Source organism: Coenobita brevimanus, chromosome 53 (genome assembly GCF_032717465.1).
Source record: "Coenobita brevimanus isolate Jiangsu-jjx chromosome 53, ASM3271746v2, whole genome shotgun sequence".
Lineage (NCBI taxonomy): Eukaryota > Metazoa > Arthropoda > Malacostraca > Decapoda > Coenobitidae > Coenobita > Coenobita brevimanus.
This window is the reverse complement of record NC_137006.1, coordinates 13,608,046-13,620,744: the sequence shown is the minus strand read 5'-3', so window position 1 is coordinate 13,620,744 and position 12,699 is coordinate 13,608,046.

Sequence of the window (12,699 nt, the reverse complement as noted above, 5' to 3'; positions counted from 1 at the left end):
TATGATTTGTAATTATAATATGCAGTCCTAACATTGCTCAGCCACGCAGCTGAAGGTCCTCCGACAGCAATCATCATTGACATATGCTAATCTGTTAGAACATAATATTGATTATAATACTGTACACATTCAATATTCATAGTAATATTACATTTAAAACAAGTTGTATACATATTTGAATAAATGCAATGGTTGTTGTATGACATTTTGTAAGATGTGTATGTATAATAGACATACGCATACAATTGTGCAATGGTAATACTGCTAAGTTATTACATTACATATTGAGTTATCCCTTTAGTAATGTCTAATATTTCACCTAACTTGTATGATGATTCTGGTAATACAGAATTGTGGTAAAATTGTATGATTTTACATAACATTGTAGTAACATTGTGGTAATACATAAATGTAACATTGTGAATTGTTACATAATTGTATTGTAATTGTTACATTGTAGTAACATTGTAGTAATACATAATTGTAACATTTTATGAATTGTTACATAATATTGTGGTAATGCATAATTGTGTTGGCCTTGTAATTGGAGTTAAAGTTACATAAAAGTTACATCTTGTTAATGCAACTGTTACATAATTGTTACATATTGTTTGTCATTACATATATAATTGTAGGAAGTGTAATATAATGCAATCGTTTGTCGTTACATAATTGTTACATATCGTTTGTAGTTACATAACTGTAATAATTGCAGTCCTGACATTGAATCCGGTCATGCTGCGGTCGATGATATGATGTGCCATGCCACTAGCTTGTGGAGACAACAATTTTGCTTTTTTGTTTGTAGTTTATGTGGTATTTTGGCATTTGTAGTAACACTTACACTTATTTTCATTTGTTTATGTGATCTTACTCTATTTCTTTTTCTTTCTTTCTTTTTTTTTTGTATGTATTTCTATAGTTTGTTTTTCTTCGTTTGTCTCCGCTTTTTCTGTGTTGTTCATGGTTGCATAATTGCTGGTTAATTCCCTTGGGACCCTTTTTTAAGGTTTAGTTTATATTGCACAGATATTACTGAAAAATATATTATATAGCCCCATATTTTGTTATTTGATATAAAAAATATATATACACTATATACAGTATTAACTATATACACTGACTTGTTGTTTACTTGTACCTATCGTGGGCAATATATGTGTCGGCATTATGTGGAAATCTTTGTCTTCACGACTGTGTGGAAGATGTTGTTCATTCTTGCTAACGTCATTTGTGTTGGCCATTTTTTTTCTTTTCCTGGTTTTCCCTGTAACTTAATTTATCTGTTTCCACTAGGTAGCTTTAATTAATAAATGTTTTATACAGTTCTTTTAATCGCTCACTGAGTAACTGTGATGGTATATTTTCTTTATTACTTTGTAGATGTAATAATGTATAGCTGTATGTATGAAACACGTATTTTATGTAGGTATAAATGGTAACACTCGTTGGTAGTAAATAACTGTTATAATAAATGAATGAATATATACAGTGTAGAATATTTATTGTTGGTGCAAGTATTTAATGATTGAATTATGATGATAATTGAAGTAGGTATATGTATTTAAGTTGTAACTATACAGCACGTTTTATATGTTTGTGCAAAATTTGTTGTCTATCACTGTGTATCGTATAAATGAAGTAACTATGTAACTCACTAATTTTTACCGTGGTGGGAATGGTGTGAGTGGTGTTGCACGTAGTGATAGCGTTGTTCTTCACGGGTTGATTGACGTGTTGTGGGGTGTCAGACACACGTTGATAGGCGTGGCGTCCTGTCAGCAAACACGCATGGTAACGTCGACTTCCCACACTGGTAGCTGTGGTGAGTAATTGAGTAGCGATGAGTAACTTCAGTGAAGATAAGTGAATAAGATGAGTTGTGAATATGGGCTTGGTATTTGCTTTGTCGTCTTGACATCTTCACTCCTGCGTCAGCGGTGGAGGTTGGGTGGATGTAGCAGAGAGAGGAGGGTGAGGTCTGATGGTTGTGAGTTGTGAGTTGTGTCTCATTCTTCGTTTGTTTGTTTTGTTTTTCTTTCTCGATGCATTCACGGTCCTTTTTTCTTGTGATTTACTCGTTGTGGGATGAAGACTGCCGCTACTTGTAGGTACGTGTAGAAGATTATACAGACGACTCGTAGAGTTGTTACTTGTAGTTGATTGTAGATGGTCGTAGTTCGCTGGTTCGTCGTAGAAATTGCAAGATTGTTTGTATCAATATTTTGTTAAACTACTTGCAAGGGTCCTGTGACCTCTTCTAAATCAGCGTGATGATCGTGGAGATGGAGGGGGGGTTGGAGAGAATACTGTCAGGAGCTGGTTGTGAGTTGTTGATTGTAAGAGGTATTTTTTGTTTTCACTCTTGATAATGCAGAATCAATTGTACACTCGTGGGCTTGTATTTTGTAGGAATTCACTGTAGAACTGAAGCTAATCTTGTAAAGTCTCGCCTGCTTTTGTAGAAATTCACTGTAGATTCGTAGACGAGGTCCATACATTCGCTGCCTACCAAATGTGACTCTCGATTCTTGTAGTAGGAGATAAAGACGAATACAGGGAGTTGATCTTGATTTATTATCTTCAGAAAAAATCTTAAGTTGAGCAGTGTATGTATTACAGAGGCTGAATACACTAAGTAAGTCTAGTTGGACCCCTCTTCTTGTTCACTCTCTCCACCACCTGTCGGTTCTATAGCTAGCCTCCCTCTGTGCTCTGCTTCCTAAATTCTGGTGTAGCAGGGGTCGTGTCACGTGTGTTACACTGTTGTTGGAATGTTCTAGAAGTCTGTGTGTGAGTATGTGTGTGTATGTTCACTAGGCGCTGTTGTGTGCCTATAAAGCATTCCTTGAGTTAGAGTGTGTAAGCATGTTTAGCATTGCTCGATTCTTGCAGGCACAATACCTTCTCATCATCTGACTTGCTGCTTCTATCTGTCTGTCTATCTATCTATTTATCTATCTATCTATTATGATTTGTAATTATAATATGGAGTCCTAGCAGGGGTTTATTGCTCACTTAATACCTCTTAGGGATGAGTGAGGCTGGTTACTCTCATCTTAAATGTCAGGACCAACTTGTCTAGCCCTGGGCTCCTACGCTTCTCATGGGGCAATGCAGGATTATATAATGAGCTTAAGACAGATTTGGAGAAAGCATATGACAGGGTGGATAGACAAGGATTGTGGAAAGTGTTAAGAATATATGGAGTAGATGGGAAGTTGTTGAATGCTGTGATGAGTATGTACGATGGTGCGAAGGCTGCAGTGCGTGTGAATGGTGAACTAAGTGAATCTTTCCCTTTGAAAGTAGGTTTGAAACAGGGATGTGTCATGTCTCCATGGTTGTTCAATCTGTACATGGATGGGGTAATAAAAGAGGTACAAGGTAGGGTAGTGGATGTTGGAGTGGCCCTGGTGAGAGAGGATAGTGTTTGGAAATTCCCTGTACTGTTGTTTGCAGATGATACCGTGTTGTTGAGTGAAGACGAAGGGGAGCTGCAAGGCTTGGTGGATGAGTTTGAGAGAGTGTGTAAGAAACGGAATCTAAAGGTGAATGTAGGGAAGAGTAAAGTGATGGTCTTTGAGAGAGGTGAAGTCCGTGAATGTACAGCGAGGTTGGATGGTGAGGAATTGGAAAATGTGAGTACGTTTAAGTACTTGGGTAGTGTGATGAGTAAGGATGGAGGTTTGGAGGGTGAAGTGCTTGAAAGGGTACAGCAGGGAAGAAAGGTTGCTGGTTCTTTGAAAGCAGTGATAAGAAACAGGGAAGTGTCATGGAAGTGAAAAAGTTACTACATGACAGTATTGTGATACCAACTGTAACGTACGGAAGTGAAGCTTGGACGTTGTTGGAAGGACACAAGTCAAGAGTGAGAGCAGTGGAAATGAGTTATTTAAGAGGAGCCTGTGGAGTCACATGGAGAGACAGGCTGATGAATGAGGATATAAAGGAGCATTGTGGTGTTGATGTGGATGTGATAGGAAGCGTTATGAGGAACACACTGAGGTGGTTTGGCCATGTGGAGAGGATGGAGGGTGAAAGACTGACGAAGAGAGTGTATGTGAGTGAGGTGGAGGGGGGAAGAGGAAGGGGGAGGCCGAGAATGAGATGGAGGGATGGGGTGGAGAGGTATATGAGAGAGGGGGGTGTGAGTTGGGAGAAGGGCAGTGAAATGGCAGGGGACAGGGCGACTTGGAGGCGATTTGTTTGTGGCCACCCCAAACGGGATTGAGGCGTCTGGCAATAGATAGATAGATAGAAGACAGATGTGGAGATTAGAGAAGTTAGATGTAGCTCCAAACATATTCCATCTTTACAGAGACCAGTTGTAGAAACTGTTGTTTGGCCTTAAGCTGGAGCTGCCCTCATCCAACATTCCACCATCGTCTTTTCAGGGAACAGGAAAGGGTTTGGTAGGTATTAGTATAACCGGGTGCTGGAGCCGCCCAGTCATATTGATATCTCCACCACCAGATGGCATTCCTTTCCAATAACTTCTCGTAGTAAAGGAGCTATTAATAATTCGGTCCCATTTGTGCAACTCATTTGTACAAGCAAACACTTTTTGTCTTCTGTTCTTCCTACTTATAAGTGACACTATTCTTGCTTGGGTAGATCTATCGAAGTGACGGCATTAAAACTCTGTCTCCATGTACTCCCTGGCACCATCCTATCTTTTAAAGTCTGTGCATACTAACCCAAAATAGTTTTATTCAGGAAAAGTATAACTTGTTGTATCAACCCGCCGCGTCCCAGTAACGTATGGATACTGCAACGTATTCTGCGTCCAACTCCTTGGGCTCAGATACTGGCATGGGCCTTGGATTCTTTTATTCTGGACCGGGCTAGAGCATGCAAAAAAGGGATAGGGCTCAAACACAAACTAAGCAGTTCCACAGATATACAGTATTACCTTATAAACAAAGTACAGAAGGACTTACACAATAGTGCATGGTTATGTGGTACAAGTATGGCATATGACACAACACTATCTATCTATATAGAAATATATATATATATATATATATATATATATATATATATATATATATATATATACACACACATCGTAATCCCTATACTATTTGGATGCCCACTTTCTGGACACCCCACTTACCGGACATTGTGGACCTGGACCTTCAAATCCCCAAAATGGCCAAAAAATGAAAAAAACCCCCCCCCCCAAAAAAAAAAACGATTTTTTCCCCTCCTGTAATTTGAAATTGCCATGCAATGCCGAATAGCTGTTTACACCATGGCCCCTTCACCCCTTCCTTCCTCCCCCCTTCCCCTTCCCCTGTCAGGGTTGCCATTTGGTATTTTTCATTACCAAATGTGGGAAACTTTGGTAATGAAAAATTTATTTGGTAATGAATCAGAATAATGCATTACCAAATGGATTTTTCACATGTATGAAGATACACAGAATGGAGATGGTGGATTGTCTTCTCTCTCTGATTAATTTCCTAGCCTACATAGAGTGAAAATAATCAACATGCTGTTAATTATAAGGAGAGTGATTACATATATTTCCACTTGTATATATAATTAGTGGAGAATAAATGCTACCTTTACAAATTTGGTAATGAAAAGTTAAATCTGGTAATGAAAATTGAGGAGTTTGGTAATGTGGCTGTTGTGATCTGACAACTTTGTTTCCCCGTCACCAACACTCCAACAGTTACTGCTTAACTTCGATCGCAAGTGGATGCTTATCGCAGTGGATGCCACACGTGCTCGTTTTTTTTTTGAATGAACAGTGAATAAACTGCAATACCTTGCCAGTAGACCACACGGGAATTTACAGTGTTGTGCAGTGTTAAGAAATTTGAATTCAGAGTGCAAAGGATTAATTGTGGAGTGCAAACTGGTGATTGAAACTGGCGGATGAAGCTGGCATGGTGCAATTAACAATGTGCAGTGTTAAGCAATTATAACTCACAGTGCAAAGAATTACCGTAAGTGCAGCACAACACTAGATTACTGTAAGTGCTTCAAGAGCATTTTCACCACTGCCAAAGCCTTAAGAATGCGGCCACAGATGTGCTGTAAGTACCCTGGCTAAGGTACAATTCCTCAGTCTTTGGTTCCTTTTCATTTATTTCATGCTTTATGTCCATTATTGGTGTGAATAGGGTCTTAAATAGGTTTAAATAGGTGCTATGCATGTCCAGTAGGGAGTTATTCAGGTGGCTTTCAAATTTAGGCTGCGTTAGGGTCCTTAAGTACCAATCCAGCAGGGAGGTGCCCACTTTCCGGATGGGACCAGTTTCTGGACATGCCTTTGGCTCTATTACATCGGATGGTGGAGGGATTACTGTGTATATATAGTAATCCCTCCAATATCCGATGTAATAGAGCCATAGGCAGATCCGGATAGTGGTCCCGTCTGGATATTGGGCCCCAGTTTATGGATTTGTACTTATGGACCCTAACTCAGAGAAACACCTATACAACTCCCTCTGGACATGCATTGCACCTATTTAAGACCCAAATCACACCAATAAGGGACATAAAAGACTGAAATAATTGCAAAAGAACCATTAAATGAGGTTTTAGAGGTGAGTTTATACAATATTAAACATTTTGGGTACTTACAAGTCCCTGGCTCCTGGACTGGTTTGAACAGCCAGTTTGCAGTCCACAGTTAATCCTCTGCACTCTAAATTCTAATTTCTTAACACTGCACAAGACTGTAAATTCCTGTGTGTTCTAGTGGCAAGGTATTGAAGTTTATTCACTGTTTATTCACAAAAAACAAGCACATGTGGCTTGCACTGCCACGAGCATCTGCTCTCGATCGGAGTTAAACTGTGACTGTTGATGATGACGGGGTAACAGAGTTGCAAGATCGCAACGGCCACATTACCAATCTCCTCAACTTTCATTACCAAATTTAACTTTTCATTACCATATTCGTAAAGCTAGCATTTATTCTTCACTAATTATATATACAAGTTGAAATACATGATACCACTCTCCTTATAATTAACACCATGTTGATTATTTTCACACTATGTAGGGTAGCAGATTAATCAGAGAGAGCAAACAATCCACCATCTCCATCCTGTGTATCCTCATACATATGAAAAATCCATTTGGTAATGCATTATTCTGATTCATTACCAAACGAATTTTTCATTACCAAATTGGCCCACACTTGGTAATGAAAAATACCAAATGGCAACCCTGACAGGGGAGGGGGGAGGGGAAAGGAAGGAAAGGGTGAAGGGACCATGGTGTAACAGCTGTTCGGTGCCAGGCGGCAATTTCAAATTACGGGTGGGAAAAAAAGTCAGATTTTTTTCGAATTTTTTGCAGTTTTTTGCCCATTTTGGGAATACTGGATCCCAGGACGATTATGTCCGGTTAGTGGGGATGTTCAGATATTGGGCGTTCGGATATTAGAGGGATTATATATATATATATATATATATATATATATATATATATATATATATATATATATACAGTATATATATATATATATATATATATATATATATATATATATATACATATACAGTATATATATATATATATATATATATATATACTGTATATATATATATATATATATATATATATATATATATATATATCACAAACACAGAATAACACACAACACTACCTATCTGTATATCACAAACTCAATATAGCACATAACACATCAAATAATATACAGTATACAAGATAAATGTGCACATGGGAACAGCACGATCCGAGACCCAGACATAGTAGGTTCACAACACTGAGATTTTTTTTTTTTTTTTTTTACGTGTCCGACTCTGGGCACAGGCTCCAGGGCTGATTTCTCGGGGTCAGTGACCTATCCTAAGGCCCAGTAGTCCTACACCTCCACATGTCACCACTTCGGCGCTAACACCCACCATCCATATTGAATACATGCTAGGGCTCTCTCATGCAGGATTGGTGTATTGGTATTAGCGGGGGTATTTTTACAACATGTCGGCGGGTCATCTGGTAGATCAGGAAAGTCTGCTTTTAGGAAATTCAAATCCTTAAACTGTTCCCTGCTCCAGCCGGGATTCGATCCTGAGTCCATTAGGAGCACAGGCCGCCTCTCTACCGATTCGGCCCCTGCCGATATACTACAAACAAGGTATACTCCACGAGTCGTTACACAGATATATATATACCCAGCGGACGAATATTCCGTAGAACTAAGACACTGTAAATCACCACTCGCATGACACAGGGATCGTGATGTAACAAGAAGGGAATGGGCAAGACATGACTGTAGGGGCCACAGATATTACACAGGGGTATGGATATTACATACGGAGTGTGGGGTTACACAATGGTGTCAGGCAATACACAATGAAACACAAGCAGGGTGGGGGGGGGCAACACGAGGGGATACAGAGAACACTCGAGAGGGGTCGAGTATGAATTATGGTACCCAGGGGGCACGACAAACTGGACAAGGGGAGGAGGGGTTCACACAGAGTTTGTAGTGCTGGAAATTAATTGTATGAGAGTATTACACAATGTAGGTTGGGTTGCTGGTGGGAAGTAGGGTTGCGCCCAAGGCTACAGCACAGATAGACACGGGTGACGGCCCAATGTGGGAGGAGGGCCGTCAGGAGTGCATTTGCAATACAAGTCTTGGGCAGCATAATCGGGAGTCCGGGTCGAGCTAGATGGCAGTGTGGTGGGCGGCCACTTCCTTGTGGGGAACCTGGAAATGTGATGGCACTCTGGACTGGAGCCGAAAAGGGCTAAGAGGATAGCAGCATGGCACCTGCCCTTGGATGTAGTGGGAGTCCTGGGGGTGGGTCCTGGCTGGTCTGGGCCCAGGGTCGGCTGCAGGATGCCCAGCGATGCCCGGAGGCTGTGGTCTCGTCGGGAGGAACAGGCAATCAGGGGTCGGCTGCGGCTGCTTGCCCTGGGTGAGTCCATTAGCTGCTGGGGGCATCATGGGCTGGGCTGCAGGGACAGGACGCCTAGGCTTGGAGTGGGTCCATCCCAGGTGCTCTGATGGGGGCCCTGTTGGGGAGCAGTCTCCACCCTTTGTAGAGATCGGGGAGCAGGAGGGGTATCTCGCTCGGCCTCTGGAGGGGTGGGCTATGCAGGAGACGGTGCCTTTGTAGGGAACCTCCGAGATAGTGGAGGAGGGACGACCGGTGGCCTGTCCCTCTACCTGGTGGGGCCTGATGGTCCCTGCCGAATCCCCACTCTGGGGCAGAGGAAAGAGGTCCGGAGGACACCCCCTCCGCCTGGTAGGTCCAGGGGACGCTACCTGGGCTCCCTCCTGTGATAGTGGTATAGGGAGATCCGATGGACACTCCCTCGGGCTGACAGGTCGGGAGGACACTGCTGGGGGACCACTTGTCCTGGGGACAATAGGAAGAGAAATCCCAGTGAGCTTTCTGGCTTCTGCAGCAGGTCTGGTGGACTCTACCACCCTCCTGCTGTCGGGGGAAAAGTGCAGCTGGGTGACGACCAGTGGTCTCTTCCCCTGTGGCAGATCCAGCGGACACTACCACAGGCCTGCCGCCCTCCTGAGGACTGCAGGTGAAGGTTGTCTGGATGACGGTCCAAGACACCTGCTCCCGAAGGTGAGTGGCAGGAGGAGGAGATTTGGTGGACACTCCACCTATAGTAGATCCGGTGGACGCTACTGTGCCGCTGCTCTCCTAGGGCAAAGTAGGTCTCTGACCTCTGGTGGTTTCTCTTCCTTTTGTGGAGACAAGTCTGGTGGACACTGTTACATAGGGCCTACATGGGACTGTCAAAGGGCAAGTCCCACCCTGATTCTGGCGAGCTCTCTGCCCATCAGAGGGTAATGTACCTAGTTGGTGAACTTCCTGGGGGTCCAGCTGCGTGGAAGAGGGGCACAGGGTCACGGGGGAGATGAGTTGTTGTGATGTGGGATGCCTATGCGTCTCCCCGTTGCCTCCTCTTGGGGTGGGGGTCACCTCTCCATGTCCTCCACCCGGGGTGGTGTCGGGATTGCTCTGCCGGGTGGGTATTTCAGATATGTTTCAACGTTTTGTCACAATCAGTCCTGATAATGTATCCATAAGTTTTGCAATTGCGAGGTCTGTCATTTGCACATTTTTCAAATTTCGCTCGTGAGTTTTGGTACGTATATGCTGGACACCTTCCTTTACCCACTGCCAGGTGGGGACACTGCCTTACCCTGCATGACCTGCCCCCCCACACACCATTGTCTCGGCAACTCACCTGTAGCAGTGACCTGGCCAGCAAAGACATGTTGCGCCAAGGTATGAAATTCAAGGCGAGAGTGATTCCCCAATCGATGACGATGTGGAGGACAAAGATTACGTGGCACCTGAGGAAGAAACGAGCAGAAGTGATGAGGAGGTATTGTCGCCATGGAAGGTGCAGTATGTTGATTTGTTCAGTGAGTGAAACAATGCTTATATGACCTATATTATTGTGTGAAAATCAATATATTCTTGTACTATATATAAATTCGTACCAAATGAACAAATATCTACCTTTTCTGAGTGGTTTGCAATAGTTACCACTACCACAGAAAACACGACACCAGCAGCACGGCTCCAGAGACACGGTACCATGTGTTAAAAGGGTCACCTGTTTTGACCACTTCTAAGCTCAAGTGAGCGCTATTTGGGGCATTTTCCAATATTTCTCATAAAAAGCGGAGGTTTTAGCCCCCAAAAAATTTTTTTCGAGAATCTCCCGAGATTGGAGAGGGGGGGTTCAGTGGTCAAAAATCGATCGGGACCGGGCGGGTTGAAGAATCTAACATAGGCAGATCCCAAAATGTAGCTCTCCTAATGGTCCCAGTGACAGGTGATTTAATGCATATTAAAAAGCCCTCAGGCTTAGCGAAGTACCCATAATATATTTTCTATTTCATAATAAACTGGAAAATATCCTGGACATTTTCAAAACAGGAATGTGAAAAGCAAAAATGTAAAAGAAACTATGGTAAATACAGTATTCTGTATGCACGGAGATGGTGAAAAATACGTCCTCCTCCTCTTCCTCCTCCACATCATCATCATCATTTTATTCAGGTTTTATTCATGGTTTGTGCAGGATCTGGAAAAATTAACATTAAAACACAAAAGCAGGAGAAACTAGCATCCGAATACCCAGTGGTAACATCCATCCATTCATACAGCCATACTTCAAAACTAACATACAGCATCAATATAATCATCTCAGTTATAGTGTCAGCATGAGGAACACAGTGTGGGTGGAAAAGAGGAAGAATAAAATAAAGGGGGGAGGGGGACTTAAAAACACAAATAGCATTGTGGTGAATCGGATGTCAGATTTAAATATCCATGGGTGTGGATGAGGATGCATACTTCAAATTTAAATAAATTGAGGATTCGGATGAAGATGTGGATTTCAAGATATTGATATTTGTGGATGCAGATGCAGATCTCAAACTTCCAAATCCCCAAGGATATGGATGCAGATACGGATGTTTATGTGCGTATAAACGAAGATGAGTTTCAGCCACACAGATGTGTTTTATCAGGATGTGGGACAGGGACTCAACTAGTCATGTATTCCACCTACATCTTACCTCAACCTCCACCCATGGTAAGCGACAAAATTTATTTAAACCGCAGGTGGATTAGTACGTATATATACTCAACTTTGAAGCACGTCTCTCAAGGTTTAGTATGTTTAGCATATATATATATATATATATATATATATATATATATATATATATATATATATATATATATAAATATATAAATCTTAACCCCAAAGGGGAGAAGGGACAGATCCTCACCACACCACACTGCCTGCGCAGTGCAATCAGTGACATCCGCAGCAGGTCCAGACAGCAGAGCTGGTTTACCCCTGCCCCATCATAATAGACTCATGCCCTTACCCGCACCTGACCTGATCAGCTGATCAGACAAATGCAGGAGAATATCCCCTCAGGGTTGCAGCATCATTTATTCATTCACAATTTCTTTCCATTCATTTCTATCACGCACAACCACTCATCCTTGCTCAACAGACATTTCTCTCGCATCCAACGCTCTCTTCACACCATCCGTCCATCTTATTCATGGTCTTCCACTCTGCCTTACACCTCTCACAGCAGACCTAGTTATCTTTATCACCAATCACTCATTATGCATTCTCTCCATATGCCCAAACCATCGCAACACCCTCTGCTCAACTTGATCAGCCATCTCCTGCACAACTCCAGTTCTCCTTCGTACTTCAGCATTTCTCGCTTGATCCATACGCGTCACTCCACACACACTCCTCAGACACCTCATCTCCGTTACATTCAAACTTTTCCTCTCTGCTACATCCATGTTCCATGTTTCAGCCCCACCACCCCTCATACAGGCTTCTCTTTACATCTATGTAAGCGAACAACATATAAACATTTTTTTTTCATTCCTCCCAGCACCTTTCCCACTTCACTCATTCTAAACTTCACTTCTGCATCTACTCTTCCATCCACAGCAGCATGTGATCCTAAATACTTAACCCACCGCCTGCACCAGTGCCATTTTAAAACGGTCTGACATAATGCCCCGGCCAGTGCCAGTGCCATTTTAAAACAGTCTAAAATTTAAAAAACTTCACTGTGACTGCATTTTTCAAGATTCGCAGGTATAATTTTAAAAACAGTCTAAAATTTTAAAAATTTCACTGTGACTGCATTTTTCAAGATTCGCGGATAAAAATTGGCAG